This window comes from Sapajus apella, unplaced genomic scaffold (assembly GCF_009761245.1).
Source record: "Sapajus apella isolate SASKATOON/1434 unplaced genomic scaffold, GSC_monkey_1.0 scaffold74, whole genome shotgun sequence".
In the NCBI taxonomy this organism is placed as follows: domain Eukaryota; kingdom Metazoa; phylum Chordata; class Mammalia; order Primates; family Cebidae; genus Sapajus; species Sapajus apella.
Window position 1 is genome coordinate 1685794 of NW_022437014.1, and position 19306 is coordinate 1705099.

Sequence of the window (19306 nt, forward strand, 5' to 3'; positions counted from 1 at the left end):
AGCAAAACTTGTGGGCTTCATTCTTGGCCATTGGGCCGAGTAAGATCCTGTGCCCCTGTCCTGAGCAGTCACGGGAACTGGGGGATGCCATGCATGGATTGGCTGCAGCCTGTGTTCCTTGTGCATTCCTGAATCAATCACAGTCTTAAAGAGGATAAGATTACCTTGAGTGCCTGAGGCCTCTGCAGCCGGGAGTAGGGTAATTTTTACTCAAATGGCATGGCTGATTGTTAATGGTCAGGGGAAAGGTGAATTGGATGATGGGCAGGCATCCAACAATACCCAAAATAGTTAGTATTCTTCCCTTGGCATCACAAAGATTTTGCAACAATCTCCGTATCTTAATGGGACAAGATGAAAGCAAATTCAGCTTCCAGGAGGAAGATTTTAAGCAATTCATTGTTCTCTTTGATTTGAGGAGTTTAATATGCTGCCTTTTCCCCATTCCCAATCAGAGTCTATTTAGTGAAGCAAGATGTCCCTACCAACGAAGAGATATTTCCTTTAGATGCAGTTCTAATTAGAATTGCTGCTTCTGAGAAACACTTTCATGGCCTGAATTATAAACTCCTTTGGTATATTTTCCTCTTGTTTAAGAATGTCTAGTCTCAGAATCCAAGGGTGGGTGGGAAGAGGAAGAGCAATTGAAAATGAGAATGTGAAAGAAGACAGAAGTCTTTTTTATGAGAACTTAAGTAGAGTGATGACTGCATGTGTCTGAAAATATAATTATCCTCTTTTGTTTGCTTGATAGAGTTTTGATAGATAGAATCTTGACAGCTCTGTTATGAAATGTTAAAATGTAATTTAGGTTAAAAAATCTTAATTATCTTAAATTATAGTCTGAAGTCATGTGCTAGGCTTTGATCTTTTTATCATGTGTGACACAGCAGAGGCTGCAGGTGCAGCTAATCCAGCTGCTGTGTTTGCATAAAAGAGTGAAAAAAGTTGACTGGCTCACCGGACACCCCTGGAGGGGATATGGGATATATGTGTGCACAGAAGGAAACCAGTGGGATTTGCCCTCTGCCCGGCAATCCCTAGATGATGCTCTAAAATTTAGAGCAGAGGAGCATTGTAGGTACTTATATTCATTAGAGAATAAAGCCCAGGCTTCTTTGTGCGACATTCAGGCCCTTGAGGACATGGTCGTAAATGACCCTCTCAGGCTCAGGGGGACATATGTGAGGTAAGGGCTTCAGAGTCAGACCCTAGACTCCTACCTCCCCTCACCGACTTGCTGAGCAAACCAGGATTTGCTATTTAAGATCTCTAAGCTTCAGTTTCTTCCATTTACCATAAAGGCAAAGAAAACACACTGACCTTTTTAGTGGAGTTGAATCACCCCATCTGTACTGTACGCTCCCAGATATCTGCTTCCTCTCACTTCCTCCCTCCCTTTCTTATATTGTTGTTTTTATTTCATCTTGCCTCTCTTTCTCTTACTCTCTCTCTCCCTCCCATCAAGGAGATGGAATGCTCATTAGGGACATGGACTGCATGTCCTCCCCTCCGTTTATCCCCTAATCCTAGTAGAGTGATTTGTCACATGATTAAGTGCTAGATACAACTTTGCTAAAATGAGGGCTCACCAACATCCTTCATCATCCATCTGACCTTCTTATCAAATGTCAATAAGAAAATGAAATACCGAAGTGAGTCAGAAGGAGAGAGGGCTGGTTGAGGTGAGACATAACTTTGTAGAGTGGGTAGGGAGTTTGATCCAATGGGTTTAAGTTCTGGCTAAATGATGACCTTGGGCAAGTTACCATTCTGTGCTCAGTGTCCTCTGTAAGATGGGGATGATAAGAGACCCTCTTTAGAGGGTTGAGATGAGAAAAAAATGAGATAATGTAAAATATACTTAGGAGAATGAGTACTTAATTAACATGACCTATTATTGTTCCCCCAGAAGATTAGTTCTGCCAGGTAAGAACTTGATTGTATACTCATGAAATTTGGTGAAAGTCTTATTCTTTCATGAGATGAAAACTGAGCAAGAGCAGAGAAATCCTTTTATGACTTTCTCTCCCACTTTGTCCAAGGTGGGGAACAAGATATGCCGGACTATAGGATACTTCCTGTAGACAATCTGATCATTGTTCTCAGGGGAGGGAGCATGTGAATATTGTGCCCTGACCTGACCACACGGCTGCCTATTTCACCATGGCAGGAGCCGCCAGCCTCTGAGGCATTGTCCCTTTTGACATCTTCAAAGCTACCCATCATGAGGACTAAATTCTACGTCAATCTTTTCTGGAAAACAGAGTCAAAAATTGACAATTGTAAGGCACTTATTGTATACCTATTATGGCATAGATAATCTCATTTAATTCTCACAATAATCCCCTAAATTAGTTGCTTTCATTATCTCAACCTCACAGAGGAGGAGACTAAAGAACAAAGCAGTCAAGTACACTGCCCAGGGTGTACTGGTTAGAGGTGGTGGCGGCAGAATTCGCGTCCACCACTGGCCCTGCTGCCTCCTCTGCTCATGATGTCTGTGCCCCAGGGTTCCAGATGGGACCATGCATCCATGACACCCACAAGGCTGTCCATTCCTACATGGTGCTCTTCTCTGACCTCCTGGTGAATGGTGATAAATGTTAATGACTTTAATGTCTGTGGCTGTTGTTTCGAAGAAAGAATCATGATTTAAAAGAGGCTTAGCAAGACTTAATGAATTTATTTGTCAGAAATATGACTCTCCTAAGGCTTGGGGTGAGTTGAAAGAGAACTCAACACAAGCCCATCAGCTTGATGCAATGTCCTGCTGAGGGCTTGCAAGAGCAGTGTGAAGGCTGATGAAAAGACCCACGTGCAACGATGGGTGGGCCTGCACTTCCTTTCTTCCATCAGATGGGGCGTCCTTACTCCCAGTCTTTCCAGATGGTCTTCCCACTCTTCAACTGCTCGTGGCTCAGAAACCCTGCACACCTGCAAGAAAGTGAGAACCAGTTTTCAATAAACACATTGCACAGACTTATTATGAACCCCGGGGGTGGAATCAAGCGTCAGAGGGAGAAGATCACGTGGTCAGTTTTATTACTCTTCAGAGCACTTGAACTCTACCCTCTTAGAAGAAACAACAGTGGTGTTCTGGGGTATCTCTTGTGCCCAGGAAACTCATGAGAACATTCATTGCCTCAGTTAGAGGAAATCTCTAGAGAATATTTCTCTCATTTGAAGTGGAGATTCTAACTCTTAGAGGATCATTTATACAAGATTCTTCTGGGAGCCTGGTGGTTTAACATCTGCTTTGGGGCAAGGGTATTTTTCTAAAAAATATGTTATTTCTTTCTTATTAACAGTCATCTACCTTACAAAGTTCCCATGTGCACACAGGATGGGTGTTAGTTAATAAGACTGCAGAAGTTACTGTGGAAATCTGTTTGGCCTCAGGCCTCTGTATACGGCATGCTAAGACACACAGAAGAATTACTCAGCCGAGATACCCTACCCAGCTCTGCCCTGCCTTTTTGGAAGCTTTCTCTGTTTCCTTACTTTTGACACGTGGTGTTGTAAATTTGAGAGCTCACTGAGATGTCAGCCATGAGAAGCCAGACTCTGTGTAATGCTGTATATATAGTCTTCCAGACTCAAAGCCTTTAAAATAATCAGATGTATAAGTATTTGAAAGGCCAAACAAGGAAAACTATGAGCCAAAGAAAGACTGAAACAAGATGTGACGAGTCTCATATAAATTATTCATAATTTTGTTCTGATTCATAATGGAGTTAAAATAACCTGTAAGCCCAACACTGCAGCTGATGAAGAGAGCACTGGTGTGTTTGTTTCCTCCAGTGAGGGCAGGCTAAGTTGAGACCTGTGGGTGGGAGATCTCTGCAGATAAAAATGACTCTTCAAGGCCAAATGACCTGTTGGCTGAGGGTCTCAGAGATTTCATAATCAGAGTTGGAGTGTAACCAAGGAAGAGGCTGAGGAAAATCTGGATAGTCCTTTCTGGGGGTGGTGGCCTCTTCTCTGCCTTTGCCCCACCCATTGCAGATTATCTCTGGAAAGGTTAATTGTCTCTGGAAAATGAGGTTCCCACAGCCCTATGTTTTTCTTCAGAGTACAATTTCATCAGAGCTGTATACTTTAAAATTACCTAGACAACTTATTAAAATGCACACTTCAGGCCCTATCCCAGACCCACGAAATCAGGAGCTCTATCAGTGCAGCTGAGAAATCAGCTCTTCTAGAAATTGCCCCTGATGACTCTGTATTAAAATTTTAGAAACCACTACTAAAGCCTAATAGGCAAATACTTTTTTTGACTCCAGCATAATCTAACTTTTTCTTTAATTCAGGGAGAGAAGGATCTGTTATGATCCAGATGGGACATAGATAGGCAAGAATTTGATGCATCGCAGCATACTTACTCAATGGTTCAAAAAACGAATTAGCAAGTGTTTCAGCCCTTTTGTCATAGGAGAGGAACTCAATAATGTTTGTTTTGCTTGTTAATTTGTTGTAATGTCACCAGGGAGAGACACTCAGGCCATGTGGCAAGTTCTTGCCCTCAAAGAACTTCTGCTCTGTAAAATCCTGTGAGTCCTGTGAAGTAATATATAATTAAGTACTAAATTATCTGGTGGGGAAGTTAAATGTTAGGCAAAAATCGAAGCTGTGCATACTCGCAAAGCTTCATGGAGGAGATGGGATGTAAGCTGGATTATGAAGAATTGGTAGTTTTGAGGACCTTGAGAAAGAGGAGAGGAAGTTCCTGGCAAGAGGAAAATGATGTCCAGAGGCCTCAGGTCGGAGTGGGTGTGGGGGCTGATGTTGCACCCAGAAAAGCAGGGTGGCTAGTGTGGAGGGGTGATGGGAAGTGGGAAAGATAGGCTGGAGCACAAAGGACCTTAGAAACCAGGCAGAGAAATTCAGATAAGAAAAGGGAGCTACGGATGCCACTGAAGGCCATGGGGTAGCAAGGATCCCACTGTTCTACAGTCCCCTCAGGGCCAGGGGAGTGCCCAACACTGAGTGCCACTCGCTGCTAGTAGGGAAAGTGCTGAGGCATCAGACACGTCTGGAGAGATTCCGCGTTGGAGTTGGGTGGCCAGAGGCAAATGGGGCAACAGAGGGCAGGCAGTTTTGGGGCTGCTGGGCCCTGGCTGGCAGGGGAAAGGGGCAACAAATCAAGCCGGGGTGACTGGAGCCAGATACAGAGTTGAGTCGAGGTCATGGGCTGTGGAATCTACAGTGGAGAGGGCCAGAGCTTCACAAGCAGGGCAGGAGGCCAAAGCAGACACTGAAGCTAGCAAGTAAGGAAAGACTTGGCACTGTGGAGTCTGAGGAATTAGTCTGATTATCTGTGGTGAAACGAGGCTCATGGGATATGCTCTTTGGAAATTCCAATGAAAAGTCAGTGCTGGGCATTAAAGGACCATCTCTCATTGCATGGACAAGGAGCTGTGGGTTATAGTCAGGATTGGTTTCCTCACATGGCGGGCTGGCCTGGCCATTTGCCATCTGCCCAGAGCTGCAGTATAAAGAGGCATTAGATGGTACGTGTTGTTGATTTCTAGGAAGTTACACTGCCCCACTTTATAGTTATGCTCTTGAGTCTGCAAACCTGTTTGCCGAATAAAACCGTGTCATAGAAGGAGAGAATGTTCAAATATTAAAGGGGATTTTTAGATTATAGCTCAAGGATAGTACAGAGAAATATTGTATCCTATGCCAACTCTGATTGTTTGGTGGTGATTGCCTGGAGTACTGGGGCTAGTCTGGGTTCTGCAGGAAATAATGTATTGATTGGTTGATGATATGTGCCATGGATGTATGTGTGTGTGGAGTGGGGGAGGTAAGTGAATGAGTAAATGATGGCACCAGTACCACCTATTTACCATGTCTGATTTAATCTCAACCTCCTGATCTCACAGGTGAGGAAATAGAAGCCCATAGATAATAAATATGTTACGGTGGCCACAGGACTCAGGGGTAGATCTGGGAGGCTGAGACGCCTGGTCTAGTGTTTTTTTCCTTTGTATCACACAGCCTTCCAACCCTCCCACTCACCATGGGGCTGTCACACTGACTTCATTTTCCTAGTCCCACCCTTGGCTTCTGCTAGACTTCGCATTAGGAACTTGGCCACAGAACTAATTTGCACAATGGCTAAACTTGTTTCACATGTGATCAGGACTCTTGAGGGGGAAGAATTCTAGGAAGAGAAATTGCAGATTGATTGAGAATTCCTGAGTGCTGGAAAATGCAATTAGGTAGGGGATGGCAGGAGTTGATTGAGAGGGAAGAAGATTACTGTGGAGAGGTATCATGAAGGAAGCAGCAGTAGATTGTCACTACTTTCACAGAACTGAAGATGCACAAATTGAAGTTGGAGACTCTGGCTGCACAAAGTGCAGGGTGGGCACACTGTGGGGAAGAGAGAGCCTGATGTTTATTGAACAGTGCTGGGAAAGGTAACGTGGAATTTTGGAAAGCATATGGTTGATGGGGTTACCCAAAGCTTGGCTCTGCTGAAACAAAGCAGGCCCACAATAAATGTCAGCCAAAAAAAGCCAGCTGTGCTTTCAGCATTTCATCCTCCCAACCACCTTGAGAGTGGATATGATTAGCCCAATCTTTACCAAAATAGGAAGTGACTGGAGTCTCAGAATTGTTAATGAACTCATCCAGGTATGCAAGTGGGTGATCACATTACAGATTCCAAATCCCATTCTCTTTTCCCTGGTAGTGAGAATGGCTCCTGAGCGTACCTGCTATTTAAGAGAAATAAAAGTGTTTTCTCTTTCTGCTTATTACCTTGCTTTTGGGTGGAAAACAACCAGCTTCTATTCCTAGAGTAGAAACCAGCTCTATTTGTTGTTCTTGAGTTGTATGCATGTTTTATTGAGGAATTAACTTCATAACAAAAGAGTATGATTGGAACTTTTATAATTGCACCTATTACTTCTATTATTGAACTTCTCTCTCTCCCCTTTTATTGCTAAAAGAATCAGTGATAAATTTTTTGTTTGGAGAAATGTGCAGCCTGCTGAGTCCAGACAGCCCCTCATGCTTTTGGTACCTTGAGACATAAAATGTTGTTATTTGAATCTGTTTAAAGGAACTTCCAGCACATGCCCAGGCAGGACCTCAGGGTGGGCGGAGCTCAGGTTGACTGCTGGCTCCAGCAGGCTAATAACAGGGCAATGTGGCACCCATTCTTACTAGCAGCTTCGGAAATGAAACCTACACTTCTGGGGCCTGGTTGAAAACCACTGACTCTTTCTTCTGCCAAGCAGGAGCTGTGCCCTCAGGGACCATCTGCAGAGATAGTGTGGCCAATTATGGGCATTGAAAGCAAGCCAACTGGTTTAAGCCATCTTTCGCTGCCAGTATTGGCTGCTGGCAACAAAGTCGTAATCTGGAGGATACTGGGGGAAGAGTCATCCCTGCGGCCTCTCTTCACTCTCACAGCTACACTGTCTGTAATTTAAATTAGTCTGAGAGTCTCACAACCACACTATGAGCTGTGGAGCATCATCAATCTCATTTAACCCACATGAGGAAACCAGAACCCAGACTTATTACATGACCTGTTCAAGGTTACCTTGATCCTTAACAATGAAATGGAAACCCAGCTTCTACATTTCTATAGAAATGCTTATTTAAATGAAAAACATTACATTATTTTAATTATGCCCTTCTGTCTGAAGAGAGATCATTATAACACAAGTGAAAAAAAAAGAAAAAAATTTAATATTTTTCTTCTTTCTCTTTTGGAGGGGAAGACAGCAAAATTATGACAAGGAAACTTAACTACATGTCGTTTCAACAGTTCCTATTGTCTTTCTTAAAGACTTTACAAGTGTTACATATTTTTGCTTTTAAAACACTGGATCTAAAAGTCTTTGCTATTATGATTTTTAAAATTTTTATATACATATTTATTGGGAAATAAGCTCATAGTAAAAAGCTTAGAAATTTCTATAAAAGTAGAAAACAAATGCCATCCTAAAGTAAAAATCAGAAATAACTATTTACATCCCTATACTTCTTCAGATTTTTCTTTTCTATGCCTACATATGTTTCTTTAAACAAAATTAAGATTTGGCTGCATACGGTTTGGAGACCTAACATTTTTTTCCAGTGGAGATTATATCATCCTATTTCTATAATGTTAAGATTCAAATGTATTTTTTTAATTGCAAACAAAAATTGTACATATGTAGTGTATAACATGTTGTTTAGATAGTTATATATAATGGAATAATGAAATTAGCATATCTGTCACCTCACATACTTATTATTTTTGTGTGGTGAAAATACTTGAAATCTACTCTCTTAGCAACTTTCAATTAGATAATTATTTATATATAATATATAACATATATATATACAATATGTATGATTATTACTTATAGTCACTCTATTGTATCAAATACATTATTTTTAATGGCTGCATAATATTTTCCCGTTCCCTTCTTGAAACATTTTCTTCTTGGCTGCTGGGACATTTCCCTCTTGCTTCTCCTCCTTAGAATCTTTTAAGTCTCTTTTGCAGAACCTCTTCATCTCTCCCCAGTCTCTAACAGCAGGAGCTGCCCCAGAACTCAGTCCTAAAGCCTCAGACCTCTCCTCTTCCTTCTCCATCTGCATTCACTTGCCAGGAGTGCCCATCAAGCGTCATAGCCTCAAATACCATCCATCCCTGTCAACTCCCAGATTCTATTTCCAGCCTGAACTTTCCCCTGAATACTGCCTATTTGACATCTCCACTGAGATGGCTAATGACATACTAAACTTACTGTGTCTTAAGCTAAACTTCTAATGAACCTGTACTCCAGGTTCCCCTTTTCAGCAAATGGCAGCTCCATCCTTGACCTCAAACCTCCAGGCCTCAAACCTCATCTGAGGTCTTCTCCGACTCTTTTCTCTTACATCACACAGCCAGTCCTTTATAAAATGTGCCAGTCTTGCCCTTTGAGTAGTTCCAGAATCAGATGGAATTCCTATCTAACCTCACCTTCCCTGCAGCCACACTGGCCCAAGCCATCTACATCTCTTGGTTGGATGATTTCAGGAGCCCCCTGATGGGTCTTCGTCCAGATTCCATCCTGGTCCCGTGACAGTTTATACTCAACAGAGTAACCAGATAATGTTACGGATCTGCTCAAACCCTCAAAGGCATTGCAATGTCACTGCTAGTAAGGGCTTCTATCTCCCACTGCTGCCTCTATCCCACACCCCTCTGGCCCTTATCCACTCTGCTCCAGGCATGCAGGTATCCAGCTTCTTCTCCCTTTGGAATTTTGCTTTGCTGCATCCTGATCTGTTATGTTCTCTCCCCATATGCCTGCCTGTCATGTTCCCTCCTTGCTTCAGGTTCCTGTTCAAACACCATCTTACCTGTGAAACTCTCTTTTCATAGTCTTTATAAAGAGCAATCTCTCTACCTAATACTCCTTTATCTGCAATCTTACCTATTTTAACTATTCTGCATCTTGCTTTTTCTATGTGGCATTTATATTTGTTTCCTAGGGCTGCCGTAACCAAGTACCACAAACCAGGTGGTCTGAAAGGAGAGAAATTTATTTTCACTCTGTTGTGGATGTTAAAAGTCTGGAATTGAAATGTCAGTAGGGTTGGTTCCTTCTCAGGGCACAGAGGGAGACTGTGTTCCACGCCTGTCTCCTAGCTTCTTATAAATGGCTGGCAAATCTTGGCATTCCATGGCTGTGGATGTATCGTTCCAGTCTCTGCCTCCATCTTCACATGGTCGTCTTCCCTCTGTGTCTCTCTCTTCTTATAAGAGCACCAGCCATATTGAAGTAAGAGCCTATTCTACTCCAGTATGACCAGTTTAATGTAACTAGTTACACCTGCAATGATCGTATTTGCAAATAAGTTTACATTCTGATCCTGGGGGTTGGACTTCAACATATCTTATTTGGGGGACCCATTCAACCTATGACAGCATACAAAGTATTTACTGGTTGATTTCATTAGTACCTGTCTTTACCCATAAAAACATAAGCTATTTCTGTTCACTGATGTATTCTCCATGACTAGAATAATATTTGATACAGAGTGAGCATTCAATAAATACTTTTTAAATGAATTAGTGACTATGGAAATCTCATTTTCTCATCTTTTCTAAATACCTTGCTAATGTAAATACTAGCATAGTGTAAATACTCGTGTAAAGTAATGTAAATACTGGTACAGTGTAAATACTGGTATAAAGTTTTTATGCGTAATTATTCACGTGCATCTTGGGTTGTTTCTTTGGTATATGTTCCTAGAGATAGATTCAACTCAATCTACTATCCTTTATCTTAGTGCTGGTCTATGCTGCATGAATAGGTAAATCCTATTCATTCAGATGTTGCTCAAATGGAGTTTGTGGTCATTTGAAGGAAAGGTTGACGGGGTTCATCTTTGCTAACTGTTTGTTAAGCAAATTAAGGGTGGAGTCAAAGTTTTAGTGGGCAGTGACTGAAATCCTAAAAGTTATATGTGGTTATATAATCTTTTCTCCTATTTAAGAATTGGCTTGCCTTTTTCCCAAGTTTTTGCGTAACTTCATAGTTATGTTTAATGTCTGGTATTAGAAAATCTTATTTCATGATCTGTTATTATTGGGCATTTAGTTTGTTTCTGATTTGGGGGTATTATAAATGATGTTGTAAGTGTATATATGTATACACTTCCCTCATTTGAATCACATGGGCCAAAGGGTATATCCATACATTTTTGTAAATACTTTTTATTTACATATCCATCTTTTAAGAAAAATGTGTCCCCCCAGCAACTTTTTTGCCAGTATTGTTATAATCATTAATTGGTTCATGTTCACTCTTTCTTAGGCAGTGGAGCTTCCTGTTAACTGGCTACCACCTGCTGGACATGGGCCAGGCTCAAAGCTGAAGGCAACCCTGTGTGGGCTGGCTATAAGGGAAACAGTCACCCTTGGGAGGTTGGCGGAGACTATGCCCATTAAATCCCTCCATACCATGCAGTGCTAAATGGCCCAATCACATCCTGCATTTAGAAGAATATAGATCAAATGATTAAAGAGAAAGCTGATGACTCAGCTGAAGCCTGTTGTTTTTTCTGGAGTAATAGTGAGCAAATATCCCTGATTGTTTATGATGCTGGCTGTACATTTTAATGGATCACCTAAGGTCCCTGAACAGCTATGCTGCTGATGAATAATGCCTCCTTTTGCTGGCCGTTCCCATGGTACTTTGAAATAAACTTTTATGTTGGTTAACAATATGTGCACATTACTTCCTTGTAACCCTGAAGGAATGACTAGCAGAGCCAGTACGATAGTGCTTGAAAGAAGGGAGTACCCCTTGATTATCCTGCCGTAGGGGTAATGCCTATAAGCAGCTGGGTCCCAAATTCACCACTTCCGAGAGTTGTCACTAAAACCTTTTTCTTTTCAGTGGGCGGGGGGGATCAGGTTCAACACGATGTTGATCTTTTTGGTTATTAGTTAGAAAAACTGAGTACTTAAATGGTCTTTACTTATTTAAAACCAAGTTCACTAATAGAGAAACTGGCCTTTGGAAAATTGGCCTTTAGTGTTGAGTGCTAAGTAATGTCCTTCATTTACTGGGGGAATTCATCTAATATTGACTTCAAATTATTCAACAATGAAATCATAGATTTACTGTAGACACACTAGTCCTCAAGCTTACAGAAGTTGGAGCCCCTATTGTCTACTTGAATCTATCATTTTGTTTCTGTCTTTGTCATATGTACAAGTGATAGCTAATTTGACTGCTTTGGTATTTTCCCAGGTAATACTGACTCCAATCCAGAAGACAGTCATCAGTTAAGTAAATAAAACAGGAACAGAACATTGGTACTTACAGTAGGTATGATTTTAAGATAAACCCCAATGAGTCATACCCTTGTATACACTCCTCCCCTTGAGTTTTGTTGGAGCTGATGAGTTGCATTTAGTGAACAGAATATGGCAAAGATGATGGGATCGTCACCCCTGTGGTTATGTTATTGCTATGTAAGCTGCCATTATAGCAGACTGGAAGGATTCGTTCTCCTTTTGGTCTTGAAGTAGTGAGGTACCACATGGCAAGAAACTGTGGGCAGCCTTCCTGAGGCTGAAAGTGGCCCCTGGCTGAGACCCAGCAAGAAAACAGGGCCCTTGGTCCTTCAGGTTCAAGGAAGTGAACTCTCTGAAATCATATACACATGGAAGAGGACCCCAAACTCCAGACTCCAGAAAAGAATGCAGCTGTCTTAACACCTAGATCACAGCCTTGTGAGACCCTGAGCAAGGGACCCAGTTAAGCTTTGCCTCAGCTCCTGACTTATAGAAACTGAGATAATAAGTGGTGTTGTTTTAAGCCCCTAAGCTGGTGATATCATGTTATGAAATGACAGAAATTTAATACATTCTCCATATTTGGCGGGGAGTATAAGAGAGTGTGTTTAAATCTCAGCTTTGCTACTTTTTAGATGTGCAACCACAGCAAATTACTTAACCCCTCTGAATCTGTTATCTTTATGGTAAAATAGGAATAAAAATTATACCTATTTTAGGATGATAAAGAGGGAATAAAATGGTACGTGTGAGTCACTTAATGTGCTACTTGACACATAGTAACTTTTCAATAAATGTTTTTCATTTTCATCAGAGGTTGGGCATTTTAAATTCCATAATTCCAAATATTTTCATTATTTTTTTTCCATGTACCTCATGTTTTCAAGATTTTTATTATATTAGCTGAAGTTATTTATTAAGTAATCATTTCTTTTTATTTTTTATTTTCCCACTATTTCTTTTTTCTTTGAGATGGAATCTCGCTCTGTCACCAGACTGGAATGCAATGGCATGATCTTGGCTCCTGAGTATCTGGGAATACAGGCACATGCCACTGTGCCCAGATAAATTTTTTGTATTTTTTTAGTAGAGACAGGGTTTCACCATGTTGCCATGCTGGTCTCGAACTCTTGACTTCAAGTGATACACCTGCCTTGGCCTACCAAAGTGCTGGGATTACAAGTGTGAGCTACCGTGCCCAGCCCTCCCCATCTAATTCATCACCTATATATAGCTTCTGATCAACTAGGGGTATTCTTAATAGATTAACTGTAATTAATGTAATTTGTCTAAAAGGAAAGACATTTAGTTAGTTATAGTGAGTAGAATTTCCCTTAACTTTTGAAATAAATGAATTGTTGAACTTTGCTAGACTACCATTTGGAACCACAATATTAATTGATTGATGGTAAATAGACATTGGATGACTTTCTGCAGTTAAGCAAGGCAATTATGATTTGCCATTGTATGCCAGCATATTTGCTCAGGAACTGCAGATGGGTAAGAATGGCTGAAAAGAAAATTGTTAGTTCAAGGAAAGGAAGGAAGTGCCCATAAAGAAAAAGAAGATATGATATTAACATTATTTAAGTACTTACCAGCTGGGAATTAACTTACGAATCACAAAAGTTTTAGGAATTGTGCAATATCAGTATTTATATTACGGTAAAATGAATATGCTTCATTCATGTTCTGTGTTTATATTAAAATGCTCTTATTTTGTAACTTATTTTGTGTATAATAACAAAATAAAAGCATTTAATATAAAATTATAATATTTGAAGTATGATTGCTACTCTTTCACTAGTACTTTATTTCCTCTTTGAATAGTGTTTAAAATACTGCATTTTTTGTATTATTAATATCAAGGCTGAAATTTATTCAGTTTCTAGATGAACACTTTTCAAATTGATTATAGACTTGATAGGGAACAATATTTAATAGAAGTATATTTTGTACAATCTTAGCTAAAATTCTGAGAAGAAAACGCTATGTTATAAGGAAACAGTTTATCTGATGTAAAAGTATATTGACATTTTAAAGTACAAAAAAAACAAAGCTACAGCTTAAGAAGTATGTCTGAAAAGTTAATGTTAAATAAATTGGGTTTTCCAGGTCATACTCTATATATGCCCTGAGAAACAATTCTGTAACACAACACACAGAAAACATACACATACTCACACAACAGACATATAATACATAAAACACCCACAGTGCACACACACAAATGGCAATCCTTATAAGCACATTAAGGTCTCTGAGAAATCCTACAATAGAGACCTACTGTGCTTTGTTTAATCATGTGCTTCTCCAGTTGATCTCAGAATCCTTCCCCTCCCCCCCAATTCCTGATGACTGTGTTTTTCAGATGAATGACTGCCCTATGAGATTTTTCCTAAGGAAAACTATTACACAGGAGAAGTATAAGATAACCTCAACATTTATGGGTAAAAAACAGTTGCTACCATTAAAATAACCTGTAGATCAGAAACAACACCTCCAAATTATGTAAAGCAATTGAGGATTCTGACAGGACTGAAAATTTTTATTTCCTTCTGGAGTCTAGGTTTGTTCTTTTGGTGTTATGTACAGATAAAGCTAGGTCTATCTGCAGGTGATCACTGTGTTGCTATTCTCTGTTCACACTGGTAGAGAGATATAGTTGGGCAGTAAAAGATGGTCATCTTCCTGCACAATGAGTCACTAACCCAAAGATGGAAGCTGTGTCTCCCCCACAAGTTCTATCAGCATTGTTTCACTTAACAGCAGAATTGGGAGCCTTATCTTTCTGCATTCCTGACACAGTGGACCAAAGGCCACTCCTCACCAACTTGTACCCCTCTCTGTTTATTCCATAAAGAATGAAAAATGAATACATTTCCATACTTTAAGAATGTATGATGAGGAATTTAGAGGGTGCTTACTCTGACAATTAAAAGGATTTTATCTTCATAAAGAAACTGACATTTGCTGTCAGGATGCCAGACCACAATTCTATATAAGCTTTTTTTTTTTTTATGATATGGTTTGACTCTGTGTCCCCATCCAAATCTCATGTCAAATTGGAATCCTCCTATGTCAGGGGAGGCTCCTGGTGGGAGGTAATTCTATCCTGGGGGTGGATTTTCTCCTTGCCGTTTTAGTAATAGTGAGTTTTCACGAGATCTGATGGTTAAAGTTCCAACTGTGGCTAAAAGGGAACAAATCAGGCTTTTGCTTCAGAGAGTGCAAGCCCCAAGTTTTGGCAGGTTCCACATGGTATTGGACCTGCAGGTGCACAGAAACCAAGAGTTTGGGAGCCTCTGCCTAAATTTCAGAGGATGTATGCAAACACCTGGATGTCCAGGCAGAAGTCTGCTACAGGAAGAGCCCTCATGGAGAGCTTCTACAGGGCAGTGTGGAGGGGAAATGTGGGGTTGGATCCCCACAAAGAATCCCCACTAGGGTACTGCCTAGTGGAGCTGTGAGAAGGCCACCATCTTCCAGACACCAAAATGATAGATCCACTGACAGCTTACACTCTGTACCTAGAAAAGCTGCAGACATTCAATGCCAGGCCATAAAAGCAGCTGCAGGGGCTGTACTCCAGAGCCACAGAGGTGGAGCTGCCCAAGGCTTTGGGAGCTCACCCCTTGCATCAGCATGCCCTGCATGTGAGACATGGAGTCAAAGCAGATTATTTTGGAGTATTAAGATTTAGTGACTACCCTGCTGGATTTCGGACTTGCGTGGGGCTTGTAGCCACTTTGTTTTGGCCAATTTCTCCCTTTTGGAATGGGAACATTTACTGAATGTCTATACCCCCCCCCCTTCGATCTTGGAAATAACTAACTTGTTTTGATTTTACAGACTCATAGGTGAAAGGGACTTCCCTGGTCTCAGATGAGGCTTTGGGCTTGAACTTTTGAGTTAATGCTGGAATGAATTAAGACTTCTTTGAGGCACTCTTTGGAAGGCATTATTGGTTTTGAAATGTGAGAAGAATATGAGATTTGGGAGGGACGAGGGATGGAATGATATGGTTTGGCCCTGTGTCCCCACCCAAATCTCATATTGAATTGTAATACCCACCTGTCAGGGGAAGGGCCTGGTAGGAGGTGATTGGATCATGGAGACAGATTTCCCCTTTGCTGTTATTGTGATAGATCTGATGGTTTGAAAATATGTGGCCCTCCCCCTTTGCTCTCTCTCCTGCTCCACCATGGTAAGACATGCCTGCTTCCCCTGACCTTCCACCATGATTGTAAGTTTCATGAGGCCTCCAACCGTGCTTCCTGTACAACTTGTGGAACTGTGAGGCAATTAAACCTCCCAGTCTCTGGTAATTCTTCATAGCAATGTGAGAACAGACTAATACAATGATTGTCTGTTTATTGTCTAAAAGATGCAGTCCTAATTAAACTTTCTGTTTATATTAACCCTAATATTTTGATCTTCATCTTTCTTTAACTTTGTAAACCGTAGAGTTTTATCCAAATGTGAAGTTTTATACCTTCACAGCTATCACTTCAATAAAGATATTTACTCTATTAAACAAAATAAATTTTAAAATGTTTTAACAACATACAAATATATTTACAACATAATCTGCTGACTAAAGACTCCAACAAAGTTTACAGTACCTACTATATTATTCTGTTGTAGAACAGAATACAGATGCCAACAATAGTTTGCAGATTGATTTAGTTCACAGTTACATCTATTGCTTTAAGAAATACCATTAATGTAAATGCATGATTTATAGCATACCCAACACAGCAAGAAAAAAAATAGATTTATAAAGTAAGATGTCTCTTAGGCATTTATTATGTTAAATATGCCAAGTATTTTCTTTTCTTTTCTTTGAGACAGGGTCTTGCTCTGTCCCCCAGGCTGGAGTGCAGTGGTGCAGTCTTAATTATGCCAAGTACTTAAATGATTTTTCTCATTATGACATAAGAATAATGTCCTTTTAGTGGTGAAAGATAAATTTTTATTAGCTCAAAGACCACTGAAGCACTTCCTGGAAGTTCCAAAGTAAAATCTGGCTATTCTTTATGGAAAATAAATAGAACAGCCGCAATCTCTGTGTATTCCTTAAACATAAACTATGTTGATTCCATTTATGTTAATTGAACTGCAGGTAAATGACTTGTTACAAATAAAAGTCAAATTTTAGAAACCAGTTAACACCACTGGCCTAAGTTTGGTTTTTAATTGCTTGTATATGTCCAAGAAATTTTACCATGAAGTACATATTAAAAATTAACAATTACTTCTAACCTATACATAAGCCAAAATGCTCACTCTTTTTTTTTTTGTAAGAAAGTTAGAGATTTTATATTATTGAAAAAGACAGTTCATTTTCCAGGCTTTCAAAATGACCAGAGTAGTCAAGAGACACTGTCATGGAATCAAATAATGTATTTTTGTATTAACCTATGTGTACATTGACTATTTCACGTTGACTAAGTTGCCTTAGCTGGAAAAAGGCAGCTCTGTCATTTCTTTCCTGATCCTTTTCTTTACTTCTTCTTCACTAAGGAGGATGGCCCAACAGCAACTCAGCCCATGCTTTTTAACCCACCTCCTCCATACCCTGTACCCAATGTCCACATCAACTAAGGATCCCTGAAGGATTCTTTAACAGAACCAATGTACTGACCATCTACATTTTTCTAGATGGCTCTGAGGTCCAAGTGAAAGACAATATTTGCAAGCAATTCATTGGATTTGACCATCAAAACTCTGTTCCAGGTAAGGTCTCCTTCATTGTCTGTGGTGGAAATTTTTTCTTGCTTTATTTTCCAACTGAATTAAGATACGAAAATCTCATATACATCAAAGGTGACTTACAGAATTTCTTGGTGGTCTATATTAATATAAGGTGAAAGTCCATTACCAACTAAGAATTCAAGATGGCATTCAGTGATGACTGTATCAGTTACAAACTGTATGGAAAAGCGCTTTTTCCTGATGTAAACATTGCTTCTTCTCAAAAAATTTTGCAATTTGCAATCAAATGGACTGGAATATCTGGCACAAAAATCCTGGGCCTTTTCCACAAGTGTCCTGTCTGCTTTATTTTGGGTTGCCGTTACTTTGACCACTATTTCCCACTGGGTTTTGTAACGTCATAAGTGAACAAAAGACCTGTGCAAAGAGAATACAGCATGATCTGATGCTCACAGCCTTTTCTGTAATTACAGGCACACTCAGGCATCATGGAAAATGATACCTATTGTGGAATCCCTCACTTGCCGATGAATAATCTAGACGATCAGAAATGTGGCACTATTGTGGCTTTCAGGTAGAAAAACACCCTGAATCCAGCTTCCTGCTGTAAATGAGTACTGAGCTTGGGATGGTGAAAACTGATTTTCAAGATAGTAACTATGGCCATATTATGAATCAACTGTGTTCTGTTTAGGTGCTGGAAGCAAAGCTTACTTCTGAAAATAACCTACAAAAATAATATGTAAACATATGGAGCTTCGAGATAGACTAAAAACATGCTACTATGTTCTATGGATCAAAATGCAAAGGTATCTGTACATATATTAATTTTCATTTTCATTAATTTGGGATATATTGATAGTACATAACTATGTGCTTACCTATATAGACCGTAAAACAAATTTTGACAATATTTCTAATGACAACATACTTTCTAGCCCCAACTGCTGGGAAAAAATATGAAAATGACTGCCTCTGTTTTTTTTTTTAAATTTATTTATTTAACTTTAGGTGCATACTATATCTGGCATTTCTACCCATGTTACCCCATTGACTGTCTCTGTTTTTAAATGGAAAAGCAAAACCAACATTCCTCATTGCAACATGGACTGGCCTCTAAAAGGTTCAGAGTCAAAAACCTCTGATTATTCCCCAATGTAATAAAACACATAAGCTTTCTCTCAGTGGTCAGGAAGTCCGCTCCTCTCTAGTGTTTTGTCTTTAAAATTGCTTTCCAGGATAGGGCTGCAGTAGTGGCTTATGCCTGTAATCCAGCACTTTGGGAGGCTGAGGCAGGCAGATCACCTGAGGTCAGGAGTTTGAGATCAGCCTGGCCAACATGGTAAACCCCTGTCTCTACTAAAAATACAAAAATTAGCCAGGTGTGGTGGTACCACATTTCCCAGTCCCTAGAGCCTTTCTTCTTTTTCTTTTTTTGAGGCAGCATCTTGCTGTGCCACCCAGGCTGGAATACAGAGTTGAGACCATGGCTTACGGCAGCCTCAACCTCTCCTGGCCAAGAGCCTTTCTTAGCACAACTGGGTAAACTGTGTACCGCCCTTTAGTCTCTGAGCTTTGTGGGCCACTTCAAGTCAACTGCTGACCGAGGCACGCAAGTCTCCCCAGTCTCCGAGTCTTCATGGGTTTGGTTGTTAATCACTCTCAGCAATAGCTGAATCCCTTCCTCCACATTGGTCTGTCCTACCTAACTGAAAATGCAAGTGAAGGTGGATGGTTTGCCTTTCTGAGGAGCCCCTTATGAGTAAATAATGCAGC

The 19306-nt window shown here is 40.3% G+C and overlaps 1 long non-coding RNA gene across 1 annotated transcript; it reads left to right on the plus strand.

Moving 5' to 3' along the window:
* Positions 1–8373: 8373 nt before the first annotated feature.
* Positions 8374–18833, plus strand: LOC116532005. The gene is made up of 3 exons (XR_004260670.1): positions 8374–11843; positions 17477–17551; positions 18004–18833. It is a non-coding gene; the product is annotated as an uncharacterized LOC116532005 (long non-coding RNA).
* Positions 18834–19306: the final 473 nt, after the last annotated feature.